This window comes from Rhinoderma darwinii, chromosome 4 (assembly GCF_050947455.1).
Source record: "Rhinoderma darwinii isolate aRhiDar2 chromosome 4, aRhiDar2.hap1, whole genome shotgun sequence".
Lineage (NCBI taxonomy): Eukaryota > Metazoa > Chordata > Amphibia > Anura > Rhinodermatidae > Rhinoderma > Rhinoderma darwinii.
Genome location: NC_134690.1, coordinates 219,595,802 through 219,618,645, shown reverse-complemented (window position 1 = coordinate 219,618,645; position 22,844 = coordinate 219,595,802).

Below are 22,844 nucleotides of genomic sequence, written 5' to 3'. Positions count from 1 at the left end.
TCTACTACTGTCTGGACTATTACAGGTACTCTTGTGCTTGGACTTTGTATAGACTTGGTACACTGTTGTTTGGCCAGCTGCTACTCTGCTACGGCAGTGCGGCATAGTGGGTCCACATACCCACAGATCTTGACAGTACGCTCAGGCCATGGACTCAGCTGGTCAACCCAAGCCCTTGACGACATCACAAGTCATGCAGGCGTATATGCGATACCTTCGGTCACGACAGAACCAACTCCTCCAGGCGGTGAACGCTATTGCACATCGGCTGGATATGCAAGCTGCAACCTTCATGGCGCCTGCTCCTGCTGTTCCTCCTACTACAACTCCTTGCAGTACCGATTCCCGATTCTCTCTGCCACTCCCTCCTCGCTACAACGGAGACGCAAAGTCCTGCAGGGGATTTCTGAACCAATGTCAAATCCACTTCAGTCTACATGCCAGAGAATTTCCTTCTGATGACCCAAGGATCACCTTCATAGTCTCTCTTCTTACAGGCAAGGCCCAGGCATGGGCAAACGCCATCTGGGAACATCAGGGACCAGTGACCCGCCATTCAGTTTCATGACTTAACCTGAAACAACGAGACCTTGGTGGCTACATTCTGGCAGGGTCTATCCTCCGATATTAAAGTTGTGGTTGCCGCTCGAGATCTGCCTTCTACCCTAGATGACCTCATTCTTCTTTCCACCCGGATTGACATGAGGATCCAGGAACAGTCTCAAGAGGTTCGCCGGGTCAGAAGATTTCCTAGGTTGGCTCGTACATTTCAGCAACCCCAGCTGCCCTCATCAGCTGTTCCACCAGAGGAGCCTATGCAAGTAGACCTTTTTAAGTTGTCTGTCCAGGAGAAACAACGCAGACGCACTTCATTTTGTGCGTCTGTGTCCCCAAAAGCCCAAAAACTCCAGCGCCTAGGATTGGTCGGAGAGACAACCCTAGGTGGAAAAGGACTAAATAGTAAACTCTCTCCCAAATTGTCCATTCCCATGATGAAAGTGTCCGGTGAGAAGATGCACTGGGACTCTGCCTACCTAGACTCCATGTCCGCGGCAAACTTTATCCAACAGGACCTAGTGGATTAGCTCCAGTTGCCAACGGTTCCCCTGGAGACACCCCTGGCTTTTGCCTCAGTGAATTGACTTCCTTTTCCCGATCTTATTGTGTCTGAGACCATGCCACTAAAGTTGGAGCCCTTCACACTGAGCAAATTGTATTCCTCATCTTGCCCAAAGCAGCCAATCCTGTGTTGCTGGGTCTGCCTTGGCTCCGGCTTCATGCCCCAGTCCTGGAATTCCAGACAAGTTCTCCAATGGGGCTCCAAATGTCCCCACCGCTGCGTGTTACAGATCCATCCTGTCCTGCCTCTTATGTCTAAGTCGTTAATGGGATTACTGACTCATTATGCGCAGTTTGCAGATGCCTTCAGCAAGAAGGAGGCTGGAATGCTTCCCCCACACCGGGCGTACGACTGTACGATTTAACTGGTTCCTAATTCTTCACCTCCCCGTGGATGTTTATACCCCCTCTCCTTGTCAGAGACTCAGTCCGTGTCGGCCTATATCAAGGAGAATCTGGAGAGGGGTTTCATACGAAAATCCTCCTCCTCGGCCAGGGCCAGTTTTTTCTTTGTAAAGAAAAAAGACCGATCTCTTCGACCCTGCATTGACTACCGTGGTCTCAACAAGATCACGGTCAAAAATAAATACCCCTTGCCAATGATTTCTGTATTATTTAATCGTATATGAGGAGCCAGGATCTTCTTCAAACTAGGGTTGCGTGGGGCCTACTACTCGATCCGAATCCGTCAAGGTGATGAGTGGAAGACGGCATTTAACACTCTAGATGGGCACTATGATTGCCTGTGATGCCCTTCGGCCTGTGTAACACTCCCACGGTCTTCCAAGAATTAGAGAATGATATCTTCCAAGATCTCCTCTATGTCTGTGTGGTTGTCTATCTCGATGACATTTTGATCTTCTACCCAGATCTGACAACACATCAGAGGCATGTCCGATCATTTTCTGTTGCGACTAAGAGAGAATCGCCTGTGTGTCAAGTTGGAGAAGTGCATTTTTGAAAAAAATACCCTGCCCTTCCTGGGCTATATCATCCCAGACCAGGGCCTCAAGATGGATCCTAAAAAAGTTAAGTCCATCCTGGAATGGCCACGTCTTCAGGGTCTGCGGTCCATACACCGTTTTCTGGAATTCGCTAACTTCTACCAGCAGTTTATCCCAAATTTCTCATCACTGACGGCTCCCATCTCTACCCTTACCGAGAAAGGTATGAACACCAAAGTGTGGACTCCAGAGGCAGAATTGGCGCTTAATAGGCTCAAGAATGCCTTCATTTCAGCCTCAATCCTCATCCTGATGTGTCTCGACAGTACTCGTTGGAGGTGGATGCTTCCTCTGTTATTGCAGGTGCACTTCTGTTCCAGAGAAGCTTTAAAGGAAAGACTGTAGTGTGTGGCTATTATTCTAGACTTCTCTCAAACGCAGAGCGCAATTACTCTATTGGGGATCGGGAGTTACTGGCCATCAAGTTGGCACTAGTGGAGTGGATAAATCTGCTGGAGGGCGCTGCTCAACCTATCCTGATATACACCGACCACAAAAACCTTGCCTATATCCATTTGTCTCAACGGCTAAACGCCCGTCAAGCCAGGTGGCCGCTGTTCTTCACCCATTAGCAATTTGTGCTCCACTACCATCCCGCTGACAAAAATGTGTAGGTCGATGCCCTGTCCAGGTCGGAGGAGGACACTGTGGAGATTTCTCAATGTATCATAGACCCGTCCTGCATTGTTTCTGCTAATCCTCTGCAAGTTAGACACATCCCTCCGGGAGGACTTCGGTTGGCAGACTGGAGAGGAATTCTTTGCTGGGGACACAGCTCCTAACTAGCGGGGCACACGGGTGTTCGTAAGACTCGAGATCTGATTACTCGTCATTTCTGGTGGCCCACGCTGCCCAAAGATATTGTGGACTTTGTCTCTTCCTGCACTGTCTGTGCATCTAACAAGGTTGCTCCCTCCAAGCCTGCCAGTCTACTCTAACCTCTGCCTGTGCCCAATGCTCCCTGGCAGCATATTGCAATGGACTTTGTCACTGATCTTCCTCTCAGCAGGATGCAATACAGTCTGGGTGGTGGTGGACCGATTCTCGAAGATCGCACACTTTATCCCATGGACCTGCCTACCTTCTGCTCCTCGACTGGCAAATCTCTTCATCCAGCACATCTTCCGCTTTCATGGCTTGCCACGCCATATCGTGTCTGATCGTGGGGTTTAGTTCACCTCAAGATTCTGGAGCGCACTTTATAGACTCCTGGATGTGAAATTGGAATTTTCCTCAACCTACCATCCCCAGTCCAATGGGCAAGTCTAGAGGATTAATCAAATCATGGAGAATTATCTTCGTCATTTCAACTCCATGCAGCATGATGACTGGGTACAGCTTCTTATATGGGCCGAGTTCCCATATAACCACACAAGTGAGTCCACTGCTTCCACTTGTATACGGCCAACATCCACGAATCCCTCTTCCTGTTTCAGCTACATCCCAGGTACCCACAGCTGACTCTGCATTTGGGGACTTTCTACAAATCTTGCAGCAGACCCGGTCCTCTGTTCTGCTGGCATTTGATCGCATGAAGTGAAAAGCAGATGCAAGAAGAAGAGAGCTGCCTCAGTTTCTTTTGGGTACCAAAGTCTGGCTGTCCTCAAGAAATATTCGCCTAAATGTTCCTTCGTACAAATTTGCTCCCAGGTTCCTCAGTCCCTTGAGATCCTACAACAGATTAACCCTGTCTCCTATAAGCTTCGGCTGCCTCCTATTCTCAAAATCCCGAACTCCTTTCATTTGTCCCTCCTGAAACCTATGGTGCTGGCAGGCAGGCAAATAAAGCTTTTACAAGTGTGCCAGTCACATGGTAAATGTAGTGCACCATGCTGGAATAGAGACTATTATTTACGCCCATACTATTAGATCAGGCGGGATGCCCAGCACCATGAAAATGCACCACACAATAAACTGACACACTGTTTATCCCCCAGCCAGGGGCGTAACTAGGAAAGACTGGGCCCCATAGCAAACTTTTGACTGGGGCCCCCCCCCTCTGCTGGGTATCACACAACCCCCCCCTTGTAGATAGTGCCTCCCTATAGATTCCACCACACAGCGCCCCCCTATAGATAGCACCATACACAGCCCCCTGTAGATAACGCCATACAGCCCCCTCTGTAGATAACGGTATACAGACCCCTCTGTAGATTACGCCATACAGACCCCCCCCCCCCAAAAAAAAAAAACGGCCTATAGTTTGTCCTACAAAAGACATGCATCCCCTATCCACAGGATAGGGGATACATGTGTGATCGCTGGCAGCGATAAGGAGAACGGGGGACCGAAAGTCCCCCGTAGTTCTCCATGACTAACCTCGGACTTCCGGCGTCTGCGCAGTTCAATAAAAATGAAAGGAGCGCTGGTCACGCATGCGCACAAGCACGACCGGTGCGCAAGTCATTTCCATGGAGCTGCAGACAGACTACGGAAGTCCGAGGTTTGTCATGGAGAACTTAGGGGGGACTTTCAGTCCCCCGTTCTCCTCATCGCTGGGCGTCCCAGCGATCCCACATGTATCCCCTATCCTGTGGTTAGGGGATGCATGTCTTTTGTAGGAACAACCCCTTCAGTGGCGTCGCGCTGTAGCAGCCATAGCGGCTGCTAGCAGAGCCTGCGGCCAAGGGAGGGGGCCGTGCCGGAGGGTGGCACGGGCCCCCTCATGCTGCAGGCCCCGTAGAAGTCGCTACGGCTGCTATAGCGGTAGTTACGCCACTGCGCATAGGTTTGTACGGCGTAAAACTACAACTCCCAGCATGGCCGAAACAATGATAAGGATATGCTGGGAGATGCGGTTTCACAAAAAAAAATCATACCACCATCATCTCGCTGCAGATCATACAGTGACTACAATACTGATTAGAGGCAGAATAAAAATTTACATTAAGTGACTCACCGGTGACGTCTCAGATTCTAGTTCTTTTCTTCTCCCTCCGGTTCAGACATCTATGATGGATTTCTCCCGGCCATGACCCATTTCTGCAGTTTTCCGTTTAGATGTCTTCAGCTTCTCACTTTTAAAACATTTCTGCACCTGTAAACAAAGTTAAAATTCTCAACACCTCTAAATATAACTGTCACACACACACACACACACACACACACACACACACACACACACACACACACACCGTGCCCCCTGTAGATAGTGCCCCCTGTAGATAGTGACCTACATAGAAGCCCCTGTAGATAGTGCCCACATATGGACTCCAGAGCTGCAAGGCAATAGTGCTAACCACTGAGCCACCGTGCTGCCCTACATATAGCTTCCCCTATAGTTAGTGCTCCACGTATAGCCCACCTCTGTAGATATTGTCCCACATATAGCCCACCCCTGTAGACTGTGCACTACATATAGCCACCCTGTTGCTAGTGCCCCACAGGTAACCCACCCCTGTATATAGTGTCCCACACATAGCCCACACCTATAGAAAGTACCCTAAAAAATAGCTCCCCTATAGATAGTGCTCTACATATAGCCCACCCCTGTATAGTGTCTCACATATACTGCCCCACATATAGACCCCCCTGTAGATAGTGGCCCACATCCCCACATACAGACCTCCCTGTAGCTAGTGCCCCACATATAGACCCCCCCCTGTATATAGTGGCCCACATATAGACCCCCCTGTATATAGTGGCCCACACCCCCACATATAGACCCCACTGTAGCTACTGCCCCACATATAGACCCCCCTGTAGCTACTGCCCCACATATAGACCACCCTATATATAATAGCCCACATAAAGACGACCCCCCCCTGTAGATAGACCCCCCCACTATAGATAATGCCATTCACATTTTTATGAGGAAAAAAATATATAAAGTTGACATACTCACATTCTCCGGTTCCCACGCTGTTCACTGGCGATGCAGACATGCTCTCTTCTGAGCATGTCTGCAGGAGCTGAATGAGCGTCCTTTAATGACGCTGATTGGCGGGGCAGAATGACTTGCCCCGCCAATCAGCACCTTCCAAGCATGGAAGCGGCGCGATGAAGTCATCGCGCCGCTAGCCAATCAGTGTCATTGTAAGGCACTGGATGGTCAGGCACGGAACATGCCCGGCCATTCAGTGCTAATACATGTATTTGGCTGCCGCTAGCACCGGGGCCCCCTCCGGTGCTAGCGACACCTACAGGCATGAGAGTGCCTGTGTAAGGCTCGGTGGCGCGGGCCCCACAGTAGCGGTGCTACCCCTGTAGCAGCCATAACTGCTGCTAGCGGCGCCACCGGGCATTTGGGAGGGCGTGTCGGCTGGCGGCACGGGCCCCCTCAAGCCCCGGGCCCCGTAGCAGCCGCTACTGCTGCTACCGCGGTAGTTACGCCACTGCCCCCAGCACTACAAGGCCCAGCTGCGTCCCGGAAAAATATCCTTGAAATTCCTATGTTAGTCTTGCAAATGGTACCTTAGTCGTATCCTGCTCCCAGTGTTCATATGCCCTGCTACCTGTGTCCCATATCCCGTGCTGTGTTTGTTCCTGTGCCCTCTCTAGTGTTGAAGTCGTCTGGTGTCATCTGGCACTCCTTGTACCTTCTGCATCTTCCATCACCTGCCGCCAAAGTACCATTTGTTCCAAAACCTCTATGACTGCCTGGACTATTACAGGTACCCTTGTGCTTAGACTTTGTATAGACTTGGTACACTGTTTGGCCAGCTGCTACTACGCTTCGGCGGTGTGGCCTAGTGGGTCCACATACCCACAGATCGTGACACAGAGCTTAGTTCTGGTGCTGTATTTATGTGCTGAGCTTTGTCCTGGAGTTGTATATATGTACTGAGCTTTGCACTAGCACTGTATATATGTACTGAGCTTTGTTCTGGCGCTGTATATATGTACTGAGCTTGCATCTGGTGCTGTATATATGTGTTGAGTTTGGTTCTGGTGCTGTATATGTGTACTGAGCTTTGTTCTGGTGCTGTATTTATGTACTGAGCTTGGTTCTGGCACCGTATCTGTGCATTAGCCGAGAGATTTGTCGCGGCTTACTGCGTGTGCCGCACTTTCCTGTACCCTTCTCACAGTGCACAGCCTAGCTAAATGGGCTGAGCACGCTTAGGATATTGAATTTGGGCATATAGTTCTATACATAATGGCTGAGTTTAACCCTTTCCCGTCGCTCACCCAGCGATTTACGTTGAGAAAATTGAAATATGGCGCCCATTCAGAAGCAGAGCTGGCGCCATAGCTGCGAATCTCTGCTGTGTTGCACAGCAGGGACCCAGCAGCAATGCTTTTGATCAGAGAAATTTCTGATTGCAAAAATTTAACCTCTAAGATGCCGGTTTCAGATGTGACCACTGGCTTCTGAGGGGTTTTTACTGCCCCTTCCACTTCAGGGCCGGTCACTGACTCCCACAAGATAGTGGCGGCCGGTGTATTCCTATAGCAGCTGGGAGCCTTGTGGCAGGTCTCAATAGCAATGACCTAATTTTGCCATAGACTGCAATACTGTGATATTGCAGTTTATGGCATAAGCGATCTAATGATCGCAGGTTCAAGCCCCCTAGGGGGACTAAATTAAATTAAAAAAAACGTATTTAAAAAAATATAAAAATATATAAAAATTCAAATCACCCATTTTCCCTAGGTCACATATAAAAATAAATAGACAATAATAAACAATTTAGGTATCCCCACATCTGAAAATAGCCGAACTATAAAAATATTTATCCAATACGGTGAAAGTCATAGCGGGATAAAGGTCAAAATGGCCAAATTGCCGTTTTTTTTGCCACTACAACCCCCAAAAAAAATGTAATAAAAAGAGATTGAAATGCCCGACATTCCCCAAAATATTTCCACGTACAAAAAGGCACATTACACAGCTCTGTATACAGAAATATAAAATATTTACGGGGGTCACAATATGGCAATGAAAAACATTTTTAGTTTCTTTCAAAATGTAAATAGTTTTTTAAAAGGTACTAAAACATAACAAAAACTTTATAATTTTGGTATCACCATGATTATACTGACCTGTGGAATAAAGATAATGTGTTATTTTCACTGTACAGTGAACACTGTAAAAACTAAATCCATAAGAAAATGGAGGAACTGCATTTTTTTCCAATTCCACACCAATCTGATGTTTTTTTTCCAGCTTCCCATTACATCAAACATAATATTAAATAGTATCATTAGAAAGTGCAATTTGTCCCGTAAAAATTAAGCCCTCCTATGGCTGTGTCAACGAAAAACTAAAGTTATGACCTTTTGAACGCGGGGAGGAAAAAACAAATGCAGGAAAACGAATATTAGTCTGGTCCTGAAAGGGTTAGTATAATGTGTAGGTAGGTAGGTAGGTAGGTAGGTAGGTAGGTAGGTAGGTATGTAGGCCTATGTAATTATATACATAGTGTGGAAATCGAGTTAAACATTCTGTACAGGGAATTTATTTAATCCCAGAATGTCAATTAAAAAGTGTTAGTAGCTAAGAAGTAGACGATTTATAAATGAGAAGTGCAGGTAAAAACAATTGGGATCTAAGTTGGCGCTGCTGCGTGGTGTGGACAAGGTACAGATCCAGAAGACCAGTTTTTGTAAACTGTTTTATTGCTAAATTTGCAACGCGTCTCAACGCCGAACTGGCGTTTTCGTCAGGCATAGGGATACAGAAAAAAAGAGACATGCTTATATACAGGAATAAGGCCATCTGGTTAGGGCCAGTTCAGGCTGATCAATTTGGGTAAAAAAACGCGAAAAACTCGGGCGGGTCAAAGTTCAAATGGAACGATCTATTACAGTGACAGTATGAGTTTTAATACAAACAAATAAATGAACAAATAAAAGTATATGCGTAATAAAAGACGGGGTGTCACGTCAGAGAGTGATTTTGGAGCGATATACAGGGTTAGATAAAAACGTTGTGTCGTGTGTAACGGACGGCAACATTTGGTTGCTTGTATCGTTAGCTAGTGTCATCGGGGGAGGAGGGTGAGCAAGTTCTATCTGATGTTTATTATTATTTGTTAGGTCATAAAATGTTAGTTATGTTTGGGATGTGAACAGCATAACCATCAAATAGATTCGTTCATTTATTTGTTTGTATTAAAACTCTTTACTGTCACTGTAATAGATCGTTCCATTTGAACTTTGACCCGCCCGAGTTTTTCGCGGTTTTTTACCCAAATTGATCAGTCTGAACTGGCCCTAACCAGATGGCCTTATTCCTGTATATAAGCATGTCTCTTTTTTTCTGTATCCCTATGCCTGACGAAAACGCCAGTTCGGCGTTGAAACGCGTTGCAAATTTAGCAATAAAACAGTTTACAAAAACTGGTCTTCTGGATCTGTACCTTGTCCACACCACGCAGCAGCGCCAACTTAGATCCCAATTGTTTTTACCTGCACTTCTCGTAACTAAGCGGTCACCTCGGTAACCGGCTCGGATCTGGCAGCAGCTATCCCGTGGACCCCTCCATTCAACTCTCCTAACTTCACGGTGAGCATATATATCTCCTTTATTCCTCAACTCCATCTCCTTTGATCCACACCAAGTGGCGCCGTGGTTTTTTGCTCTCTATCCTACGATTTATAAATGACCTGGGTAATATTTGAATATTTGAGAATGTATAGAAAGTCAAGGTAGTCAGAGATTAAAAATAAGTGGATATCTCTGTAGCCTTATCAAGGTTAAATATTTTGAATGGATTTATACTGAAGAAATATCTGGTTTATGTCTGGGTACTCATATCCCAAAAATAAAGTGTGTATGCCAAGCAAAATGGTGACGAAATTCATATACAGTATAATAGAGTATTGTAGGGAGGGGAAAGAAGGGAACGTTAGGGCAAGAAATACATGTGGAATATTGCCTTTTATTTTTAATTATAATAAAAATACCGGCAGGAGTAATGGGAAAGAAATTATTGTGCAGATTTATTTCTTGCCCTAACTTTCCCTTCTTCCCCACCCTACAATACTCTAGAATTCCTTTGGTGGCGTACACCTGGGCAAGAACTTCAAAATAACATCATTTGAGAAGGAGGTTCTCTCTTTTTTCATATACAGTATAATATGCAGTATGATTTGATGTGATTTAGTTTGATCATAAAATCACTAAAAAGGCGATACAAAGGCAGGTCCAATCACCAGCTCCTAGCAGGATACAGACAAGCCACAATGCTACAAAGAGGGAGATTTCAGAGGTGCAACATACTATTAAACAGCCAATGTCGCATCTACCATTTATGAGGGGGGTGGCCGCTTGGTATTATCATTGTACACAGATATGGCTTCTATAAGTGTGCCATTCGTATGGTTACATGTAGTGCACCATGCTGGCTTACAGCCTTTTGATCACGCCCATACTATTAAATAAGACAGGCTCCCCAGCACCTTCTAAGTCTACCCCATTCTTCCCCAGCATCACGAGGCCAGGCTGCATCCTGCAAAAATATCCATTACAAACATGAGTTATTAATAGATATGTTGGCCAAAATACGCAAGCTTGCAACCCGCGTCAAGTGTCCTCACCATATTGCCAGTCCCTGCACTCATATTACATATAAATCCCTAAAAACAAAATGATATTTACTTAAAATCACTGAAAAAGGCCATACTTACTAATACTGATACAAGAACAGGTTCAAACACCAGTTCATAGCAGAATGCAGACAAGCCACACTGTTACATTAGGGAGATTTCACATGGGAAATATAGGGCTCTCACACTTACCATTTATGAGGGGGGTGGCTGCTTAGTATAATCATTGTACACAGAAGGCTTTTACAAAGTACCAGTTTTACAGTTATATGTAGTTATATGTAGTTACACCCAAACTCTTCGATCATATGGGCTGCCGAGCACCTTTTATGTGTACCACACTAAGCACTGATACCCCATTCTCCTCTTGACGCAGTTTGCGAGCTTGCATATTTTGGCCAAAATATCAACTATTACCTCATGTTTATCATGGATATTCTTGCAGACTGCAGCCGGGCCTTGGAAGGTGCTGGGCAGCCCATCTGATCTAATAGTATGGGAGTAACTAAAAGGTTGTAAACCAGATTGGTGCATTACATGTAACCGTGCGACTGGCACACTAAGGCTCTGTTCACACGGGGCGGATTCGCTGTGTAAAAGCACGCAGCGTATCTGCCCTGTGCGCTGCAGGGAATTCACACCAAAATGTGGTGTCTCATCTGATTGGCTTCAGCGGCGGTCACATGGAATGAAGCGCCATCCCAGAAGGCCGGCCCTCTGATTTCATCCAGGCCAGCCTCTTGGGATGACATTTCATCCATGTAACCGACGCTACAGCCTGTGATTGGCTGCAGCGACTGTCACAGGCGATGAAGCTTCATCCCAGGAGGTCAACCTGGAGGAAGAAACACAGACTCCTAGGTAAGTATAACTGGTTCACGACCGCTGGCTGCGTTTTTACGGCCAGTGGTCAGGGTCCATAAACCTGTGCCATAGAATTTTGCGGAGCGGGTTTTAACTTGCTGTCCGAGCGATCGGGCAGCTGAATGTCGGGTCTCCGACTGTCAGTGGCTGCCGGGGACCCTGAGGAGCGGATAGAAGCAGCTTTCGTTGCTTCTGTCTTCTCCGATCTCTTTTACACAGCGCTCAATGAACGCTGTGTATAGGAATAGCGGCAGTGGCCGCGCCGCTGTCTCTATTCCTCCCGGTGTTCATGTGACTGGTCACATGATCGCCGGGTGCTGTTACGGACAGACTGCTTTTTTGGGTCTTACTAGACCCAGCACAGCCCTATTACTGACAATCGTCACTAGGAGAGGGCTGAATTCCCCTGTAACTGGGGCTGCTGTGCAGCTCCAGTTACAGTGGAAAAGCATGGTGTAAAAGAAAGAAAAAAAATACATAAAGTTTCCCAAAGGTCTTTTTTGACCTTTGATGGACAGAACATAATAATAAAAAAAGTGAAGTTCAATAAAAAATAAATACAAATAAATTACCCACCCCAAAAAACCTGTTCCCCCCGCCAATCATTGTCGTAACGCTTGCCCGGACCCAATTACCGTAATATAGACATGTAATATATTAAAATTTATGGTAGACAATGACGATCACAAATAAAAGGTCTATTTTAGGGTAAAACTATATTATTACCAAAACAAATAGCTGAAAAGTAAAAAAGCTTATTTTTTTACTATTATTTTCAAAGTTTCAGAATAAAAATTCTAAAATAGCAAAAACGATGTGTATAAAAATGATAAAAAAATAAACCTGCATTGTCTACGGAAAAAACAATCGCAAAAATCACGTCGCTAGCCCAAAAAATAAAAAAGTTCTAGCCATTTAACTAACGCGTGTTAAAAATGTCTAAACGGTGTCTGGTCCTGAATGCTCAAAATAGCTCGTCCTGAACTGGTTAATACTAGAAAAAAAATTCTGAGTTGCGTTTTTTTGTGGTGGAATCGCTTGCGAATGTGCCGCAAAAAAAAAAACAACTGCTATTTGTTGCGGGATTTAGCTCCCCATTGAATTCAATGGGGAAAACCCACAACAAATGAGCAGTGTTTTCGCAAATACAATTGACATGCTGCGGATCTCATATCTCATACACTTTGCTGCTACTGTATTTGCGGTGGATGTTCCGCAACTAATTCCGTTACGGAAAATCCGCAGTATTTACGCAACGTGTGAACTAAGACTTATAGAAGTCTTATGTTTGTACAATGATAATAATAAGCAGCCACCCCCTCATAAATGGTAGATATGACAATGGCTGTTCATTAGTATTTTGCACCTGAGCAATCGCCCTCTATGTAGCATTGTGGCTGGTCTGCATCCTGCTGGGAACTGGTGTTTGAACCTGTCATTTTATCAGTAAGAGTATGTTCACACAACCTATTCTATCTGTATAATATCTTTGAGCATTTTTAAACTGAGAAAATTAAATCCAAGGCAACCCATTTCTTATATACTAAACAGAAGTATAGATCTTACGGTTCCCAAATTTCTCACTAGGCTATACAAGAAGATCACTGTCTCTGGATCTCCAGACAATAAGAGTTTATATAAAGGTAGTTTACCCCAATGTTAAAATAGAAACAGGGTTTGTTCTACCTTTAGACATCTCTGACACCAGCTAATTATTTCACGTTTCATCAGAGCAGGGAAACCATTCTGTGAAGGAATACTTCCTTCCAAGTGTTTCAATGCAGTAATAAAGGATGACAATACCACTTTATATATTCAGAGGCGATGCCTGAATATGTATTCTACGCACAAAGCGAAGTGGAACAATGAAAATTGTACAAATGTGCTTTTAATAACATATCCACAAGTAACACTAGCAAGACACGGCTGACCCCAGTTTCTACCTTTCAGCTTCTTCTTGTTCTTCATGCATTTCTTTAATAAGAATGAGTTGAGGATTGTGAACTAATAGATTAAATCCAACGTACAATCATTCAAGGAAATGTTTAATCAGGTTTGGTATGAAAGTGATATTTTATGCTAAAATTATAAATAAAACAAGTAATATTGTGAACCTACTTTGTACAGGCTTGTACGCTTTTCACTTATTGCATCTCTCTTTATTGGTTCTCAGTTGCTCTCAGGTCTTGTTCGTGAATCAGACGTGCTTATTGATAGGAAAGATTGAAAATCAAACAATAGACAGATTATGATAAAGGACAAAGAGCAAAGAACAAAACTGCAGCAATCTGCAGTCAAGGTCAGGCATAAACTGAGGTTGACATCAGACAAGTACTGACATACAAGAATCGAGAGCAAGGGTAGAATGAGGAAAAACAGCAAGTGAACCAGAAAGATACCAAATCACCGTCATCAAAAAGTATTTGCTTGCACACAGTGTAATGTCCTGGGTAGTAACCCTGTGAAGAGTAATATTAATTAGATTGACAGTCTGGTGCATGGCCCATGCTTTACTCCAATGGTTGGAGATTGGTCCAATGCTCCATCTTACCCTACACTGCTGTCATTAGTTTAGTGATGGGGTATTAGGTGTTGTGTACAGCTGACTATACACACTTAAAATTCTCTCACTTAGGGCTCTAGAGAGATATATATTCTTTTTTTTGCCACAGAAATCGTGTATTTTCCAAATTTTTGTTGAACTTTTATTTAAATATCTAGCCTAAGCCCCTTAGTGGAATGCACCAACCTGGTTATATTTTATTTAAAAGGACTTATGCAGGGACCAAAATGTATTAGCGGTGTACTTACTGCAGTATGTGAGTACACATGCTAATATACATTCCGGTCCCTGTCACGCTGATTCTGAGATTTTCATACATTTTTATAGCGTTTCCATGGCCGAGCAGCTTCATGCAAGCCTCACATCACCAAGCACAATGCCAAGCGTCGGATGGAGTGGTGTAAAGTACGGCGCCACTGGACTCTGGCAAAGTGGAATCTTGTTCTGTGCAGGGAAGAATCACGCTTCTCTATCTGGCAGTCCGATGAAAGAGTCTGGGTTTGGCAAATGCCAGGAGAGCGTTACCTGCCTGACTGCATTGTGCTAACTGTAAAGTTTGGTGGTGGAGGGATGATGCTAGGGGGTTGTTTTTCAAGTGTTGGTCTAGGCCCCTTAGTTCCAGTGAAGAGAAATCTTAATCTTTTTTATAGCACATATCAAAACAAAAATTCTCCAAGGGCTAAAATCTTTAGGTTCTACCTGTGGATTTGTATGGATTACACTCTTATTAATTCTTGGGCAGGATGCTGAGTAGAAAGTACTCACTTGGATATAAAAATAATGTGTTTCTGTTGTATCTAAAAATAATGTTCAAAATCATATTAAAGTAAGACATGTAAGGTTCAAATCTGACCAAATCCAAGAGTACTTACTAAAGGCCCTTAGTTTTCCAATATTTTGCCTGAATGTTGGATGGGGAGGTATCCAAATGAAAGATACAATCTACTGTGTGATGAGTTCCTTAGGCATAAAGCTTATGAAGTGTTGGGTAACATTGAAGATGACTATATGCTAGTAGCCATAAAGAGAGAAAGTAAAAAATAAAACAGTACTTTTAAATGCTGTTTTAGAATAGTTTTTGAATTACATCAGAAGATATTAGCTTAGTAACCGTGTTCTTAAAAGCTGGCTGTTTAGCACATGAAGGTGCTCCGAGGTGTTAATCCTGCAACATCGCAATGAGTAAAATGCGTGTTAGAGCTATATGACTATTATATATTGTGTCTGTTTTTGTGGGAAAAACAAATGTCAGCATTGTGGTTTCCGAATCTATAGTTATTTATTGAAAGATGGATCACTATGAATTGGTAATGCGGAGGAAACCATTCAATTTGAAAAAAATATTAAGGTTGAAAATACAGAACATTTTAAACATAAACAACTATAGCAAAAAGTTTACCCAACTGGTAACACTCAGTTGTCAATGCAATCATAAATTTCTAGGAGGAATAACAGAGGAATGGCACAAAGTAGAGCTCTAAGAAAATATATTCCAGAGTTTCAACTTCATGAGGAATACCATTATTTACAAAAACATGTCAGGATAGGTAGTAAGAAGTGAATTACTGGCTCATGGAGTTCAATTTATTCTTCTGTTTTATGCATTGGTTGAATTATTGTGTAAATATGTTAACAAAGCATCAGATATAATCAGATAATGCTATTGTAAACATGGGTGGGTATTTCCCCCAGTAAGTAAACACCAATGATTTCCAACTTTCGTAGATATGTCCGTTGTCCGTTTCAGTTTCTCTCTGGCGTTTTGCAGAACAGCCAGAGGGAAACTGGGAAACTTTATATGGGATCTGTTCTGGCACAGGGGACATCATTTGTGGCGCCGGGGATTCCACTCCAGGCAGAGCCCCTGATAGTACTGTCCATATATGGCACCATCTACAGAGGGCACTGGCATTATCTACAGGGGGTGTGCGGTACTATATACAGATGGCACTGCGGCATTATCTACAGGGATACTGCAGCATTATCTACAGAGGGCACTGTTTCATTATATACACATGAAATTCATCTGTTTTTAAAAATTCGTCAAAAACTGAAACATGGACATGGAACGGATACAAAATAAATGCAAAATGGTCGTCAAAAAGGGACCGAGACAGCCTTTTTTAACGACCGACACCCAGACCCTGTTGTGTAAATAGATACAACAGCAATCCCAGCATGGTGTGCAGTGGGTAGGAGATGCGGGGTGGGATTGGGTAGCTTTAAAGGCACCAAACACTAGCTATCCCCTGAAGTTAGGGCTAGTGTTTCGACTCTTTGCAGACTCCCATGGCTGCTTCAAAGATCCGATCTAAGGTCAGTGGACAGCAGTTGCCTTCTGGGCAATCCCTCGGCACAAGCCTCAACTGAATATGACACTCGTGACATTACAATGTGTGTGTCAAGCTTCAGTGTAGCGCCAACGCCAGAGCAGAGGAGAGCTCTGACATGGTACACAACATGTATCTAATCTGTCATGTATCCAATCTACCACAAGCTATGCAACCCTCTGATAAAATTGGCACATTTTCCGACCCTAGACTACCTTTTTGGTGAACCACTGTGGTAAAAACTGATGGTAAAAACGGATAGTAAACACTGATGACAACTAACGACAACTGATGACAACTGATGGTTTGTAAAAAAGCCTGATGGCCACTGATATATTTTTGCATCAGTCGTAATCACTTGAGAGACAAGAAAATTTATGCTGATGCAACTGATATATGTGAATGCAACCTTAGGGCCCTTTCACATCAACGTTCTTTTCCGCTGACGGGTTCCATCTGAGGAAAGGCAAACTAAAACTTTAGCTTCCGTTTCCCTCACCATTGAACACATGAAATCAATAGCGCTGCCGCGGATGGAGCAGGAGGAGGGCGGCGGTCTTAGCCAAGTATGATGGCGGTCTGAGTGAGGCCGGTACGTGCCAGCACGGCAGTGGACAAGTTTAGTCACCTGATGTGAGGTCAGGTGACTGAACTCATCCACTCGCGAGCTGGCACGCACTGACCTCCTCCCTCAGACCGCTGTATACTCAGTACTTGGCTCCATCTGCCCTCCTTCTGCTCCTGACCTAAAATTTAGAAGCTTAGCTGAGGCCTAAATGTAGAAATTTAGCTGTAGTGTAGACATGAAGGACCTGTCCTAAAAGCATGAAGTGAGGTCAGGTGACTAAATGTTTTTTTTTTCATCAAGGTCATTTATGATATATCCACAGGATACGTCATAAATGTCAGATAGATGCGGGTCCCACATCTGGGACCTGCACCTATCTCTAGAACGGGGCCTCATGAACCCCGTTCTAGCTCTCTGTGTTCCGATTGGTTTCCGACCATGTAAGTCCCATAGAACTGAATAGTAGTTACGGAAACAGCGTAACACACATGCTTCTCTGCTTCCGTAACTAGCATTTACTACTATGGGAGTTACGGAAACAGCGTAGCTCAGCGAGCCATGCTTTTTTTTTCTTCCTGGTCGGAAATCACCTGGAACACAGAGAGGTAGAATGGGTTTAGTGGGCCCCGTTCTAGTGATAGGTGAGGGTCCCAGAGGTGGGACCCGCATATATCTGACATTTATGACATATCTTGTGGATATGTCATAAATGTTCCTAATGGGAAAACCCTTTTAATTAAGTCGGAACAACTTACTGCTGCAAGCACTTCTTTTCAAAACTTACCATTGTAGAGAGTCGACAGCTCCAGACTGACCGACGCAGGAGAAACATCATCAATACCGGCTAACATCACACGCCTCTCCAAAGAGAAGCAGTTCCAGACATCCCATTGGGGGTGAGTTAATTCAAAGTTTAACCAAATATAGCAGGCTCATTTTTAAGTTGATAATTTTGTATGGCCCACAAATGATGTTATAAATATCCAAATGGCCCTTGGCAGAAAAAAGGTTCCCCACCCCTGGTGTAGTGTCATAGAAGTTTTGAGATCATAGTGTTGTATTGTAGAGGATGTAGTGTGGTACAGCTTAGTAGAAGTTTTGGCATTGCCTTCATTACAACTAAGTACAATTTGAATTCTGTATTTTTAGGGATTTCATGTATTTTTCTTAAGAAATGTATTCACTATGATAAAAAAAAAAATCAGAAGGATTTTCTAAAAAGTAGTTTATGAAGTAATTTCAAAATCGAGTTAAACATTTTATGGAATTGCTTTGGTAAACATGATGTGTCACTTTAGAGAAAGATAAACCACAAACATATTTTCCCTCAATGTTCTGTTAAATTATCTCTTGACCTGGGTTTGGTGTAAATTTACACTTCAAACCTGTGAAGTATAAACCTTACAGAGCATTTGATGTTAAAATAAAAATGAACTTCAAAGCTAGCAGTGCGCTCCAGTTCATGTTATTCTAGCAGATATCTAACAGAAAGTGATTATGCCACTCATTGCATGTGCCCATTGTACTGACATCTCCTCTAACGCTTTGTAGAATGTAATCATTGTCTTTTGTTGACCACTACAATAGTGCAGAGGGCCTGATGTATGAGCATACAGCTTCACACAATACCTGCAAGTAAGTGGAAGTCTAATTGAAAAATAGACCAAATCTGCAGGACTTCTGTAACAGAATAAATAATGAATAGGATCATAAAATGTCATCTATTGCTGGATATGTATTGTTACTAGGATGATGTTCCCTGCTACCACCATAATAAGATGAGGATAGAAGAAAACACCCACTACTTGAAATAAGTAGTGATTTTTTTGTTACCCATTATTATTCATGCTTTTTTTTTGAACACCACCCTACTTCATGTTATAATTAGTTCCCTTTTATCCATTGGAAAAATAATAAGTCTTAATTGACAGTGTAAGGAAGACGCAAGTTACAGTTTTTGAAATGTTCAGCTGTCTCATTCAGGAAAGATATACAATATTGTTTTATATCTTCACATACTATAGTTTAGGCTTGTATTTAAATTCATATATAAAAAGACTGCTTGGCTAACTTTTAGTGCTATAATTTTTCCTGATCGTGTTATTTTCTAAATCTGTTATCTTTGTAGATAAAAAAAAAAAAAAAAGACAATTGTTTATGTTGCTTCAGTTGAAACTCTATAGGCCACTGTTTTGTTTTCTTATTTGTTATTTTTCCTACTGTGTGACCTAATTTGTGAGATTATACTTAATTCCAACTACTAAATAAAATGGCAGTATTCACTATGTTATAAGATTTTGCATCATATATCAATTTACATATACTAGGCACATTGGTGCAACTTACATCCATGCAGATGTAAAGATGGGAATTCAGTTTGTGAAGTAATGTAATTCTCAGTTTGCAGATGTATGTAATGGGCACTCATGATCCTTTTCAAATTAAGTGACCCTTCTTTTAGCCAAACAATGGTGCAAAATGATTGCTGCAGGGGAAAGGTGTAGCCATCTTAATTTTTTTTCCAGGGATAACTTCTGATTGCTAATAATCCAGAATATCTAAATATTTTAAAGAGTCCATTCATGGGGTTTACGATTCATTTCTTCTGATCAAAACACTATATGTGTATGTGTATATGTATATACACATATATGTATGTATATATGTATATATATATATATATATATATATATATATATATATATATATATATATATATATATATATATAATGTGTGTGTATATATATACTCCAGGTGGGGGAACAGTTCATGTATAAAGGTTATAGCCTTAAAGTTATACATGCTTCAAGAGCAGAGGTATAAAAATGTTCTGATCATAAGCCAAAAAAGTAATCAAACATTCAAAATGTTTAAGCAGAGTAGAATAATAGGGGAAATAATACCAGAACATCCTACATTTATGTTTAGAAGGACAAGAATCGTATCCTTATCTAATTACGGGCCCATAGACTTCTATTGGCCACGGGTACCTTCCCGTATGCTTACGGGAAGGTGCCCGTGCTGTTGAAAAATATAGAACATGTCTTATTTCAGGCTGTAATAATGGCACGGGCAGGCCCATAGAAGTCTATGGGGCTCCCGTAATTACGGGTGACTACGTGTGTGCACCCGTAATTACGGGAGCGTTGCTAGGCGACGTCAGGGGATAGTCACTGTCCAGGGTGCTGAAAGAGTTACACGATCGGCAGTAACTCTTTCAGCACCCTGGACAGTGACTACCGATCACAATATAGATCAACGTGTAAAAAAAATAGAAGTTCATACTTACCCAGAACTCCCTGCTTCTTCCTCCAGTCCAGGCTCCAGGATGATGTTTCAGCCCATGTGACCGCTGCAGCCAATCACAGGCCAATCACAGGCTGCAGCGGTCACATGGACTGCCGCGTCATCCAGGGAGGTCGGGCTGGATGTCGAAAGAGGGACCCGTCACCAAGACAACGGCCGGGTAAGTATGAATTTCTTTTACTTTTACTATGGAAAGGGCTGCCCCTTCTCTTTATCCTGCACTGATAGAGAGAAGGGCTGCCGATTAGTGCAGTGCAATTTTGCAGCGAAAAGGTGCCCGTAAATACGGGTGGAATACTGGTGAGACCGGACCCGTATTTACGGGCACGGGTACGTAAATACTGGTGCAATACGGGTCGAATACGTGTGACAAAGGACCCGTATTTACGCCAGTATTTACGGGAGGAAAAAAATATGTTTGTGTGCATGAGGCCTAAATGATTGTTTATCTACTGCTGTAAATACTCAAAGGCTATGTAAACCTTTAAGCACATTTTTTCCCCAATAATCAACATAGAGGATTTAATACAACTTTTTAATTGTATTTTATGGAAAAAAATACTTTTTGATATACAGCTTCTTTGTATTCTGGATATATAGAAGCTGTATCTTGTGTTCAAACCCGAATCTGTCAGGTCAGCAGGACTGACAGCTTTGGTGACAAAAGTGTCTGACATGCAGGTTCCAACTGCTAGTGATCACATCTAAGTCATGAACTTAGATGTGATCGATAACAGGTGGATTCAACCCGCTGTCACCGAAGCCGTTAGTCTTGCTAGCCTGTAGAGAAAGATAAAAGATACACGGCGCACATGGTGCATCATCCTAGGGTGTATAAAATGTAAGGTTGGAACAAGAATGGTTCTCACTTGGTAGTGTTGTGCTGGGAGCACAACGTCCTTCTTAGCGAGAGATAGGAGGGTCCGCAGCCTGGGAATTGTCTAGTGACCCACAGGGTTCCGTTGGCACAAATTGTAGGTATATGAAACGAAAAAGATTCCCAATGAACGGCGCTGATCCTCCCAGAGGATAGTTAAAAGAGGTCCGACAAGCTCCTTCGATCTTGAGCCGCTAGACAGGTTTCAAATTATATCCAAGACTGCTATAAAAATAGTCCTTAGTACTTTATTGCGTTTTTTATATATAATAGAAAACATTGAATGCTACGTGTTTCCAGACTGGACCGGTCTTTTCAACAGCCTGATGAAGAGACCGGTCCGGTCTTGAAACGCGTAGCATTCAATGTTTTCTATTATATATATAAAAAACGCAATAAAGTACTAAGGACTATTTTTATAGAACTCTTGGATTTAATTTGAAAGCTGTCTAGCGTCTCCAGATCGAAGGAGCTTGTCGGACCTCTTTTATCTATCCTCTGGGAGGACCTGCGCCGTTCATTGGGAATCTTTTTCGTTTCATATACCTACAGTCTTGCTAACCTGACGGATTCGGGTTTAAGCGCAAGATGCAAGATACAGCTTCTATGTATCCCTGAAATATGGAAGCTGTAGCTCAAAAACAAAAAATATTTTTTTAGTAAAATACAATTAAAAGGTGGTTTCAAATCCTCTACTATGATGGTATATTAAAAAAAAATGTGCTCAAAGGTTTACATACCCTTCAAATTTTAAGAATGGATGCTATATGAGGTAAATCTACACAGCATGTTGTATAGAAATTGTTTTGGCTAAAGGTAAATAATTATACCTCTCTCTTTATGAAATAATCAGTAAGGGTCCTCTTACACCGCCCGACATGGTTCGTGTAAACAAGCGCCGATCAACGGGACAGCTCGTTGATTGGCGCTCGTTTGTTTCTCTTACAAGGAGCTATGCTTAGGGATAAGCCATCGTTATTATGATCGCTCGTCCTTATATATTTTGATCATGTTGGCAGCACACCTTCCTGTTTACACAGGGAGATATGCTGCTGACAACGATAATATCTTCTGCTGCATAAACGATGCGATCAGCTGATGAACGCTCGTTTGCCCTATACTTGGTCAGTGTAAAAGGGCCTTAAGAGTGTGATCCATCATGATTTGACTGACCTGTTACAACTCCTTAAAGAGGCTCTGTCACCAGATTTTGCAACTCCTATCTGCTATTGCAGCAGATCGGCGCTGCAATGTAGATTACAGTAACGTTTTTATTTTTAAAAAACGAGCATTTTTGGCCAAGTTATGACCATTTTCGTATTTATGCAAATGAGGCTTGCAAAAGTACAACTGGGCGTGTTGAAAAGTAAAAGTACAACTGGGCGTGTATTATGTGCGTACATCGGGGCGTGTTTACTACTTTTACTAGCTGGCCGTTCTGATGAGAAGTATCATCCACTTCTCTTCAGAACGCCCAGCTTCTGGCAGTGCAGATCTGTGACGTTACTCACAGGTCCTGCATCGTGTCGGCACCAGAGGCTACAGTTGATTCTGCAGCAGCATCAGCATTTGCAGGTAAGTAGCTACATCGACTTACCTGCAAACGCCGATGCTGCTGCAGAATCATCTGTAGCCTCTGGTGCCGACACGATGCAGGACCTGTGAGTGACGTCACAGCGTGATCTCTGGAGAACACGGCTGTGTCTGCACTGCCAGAAG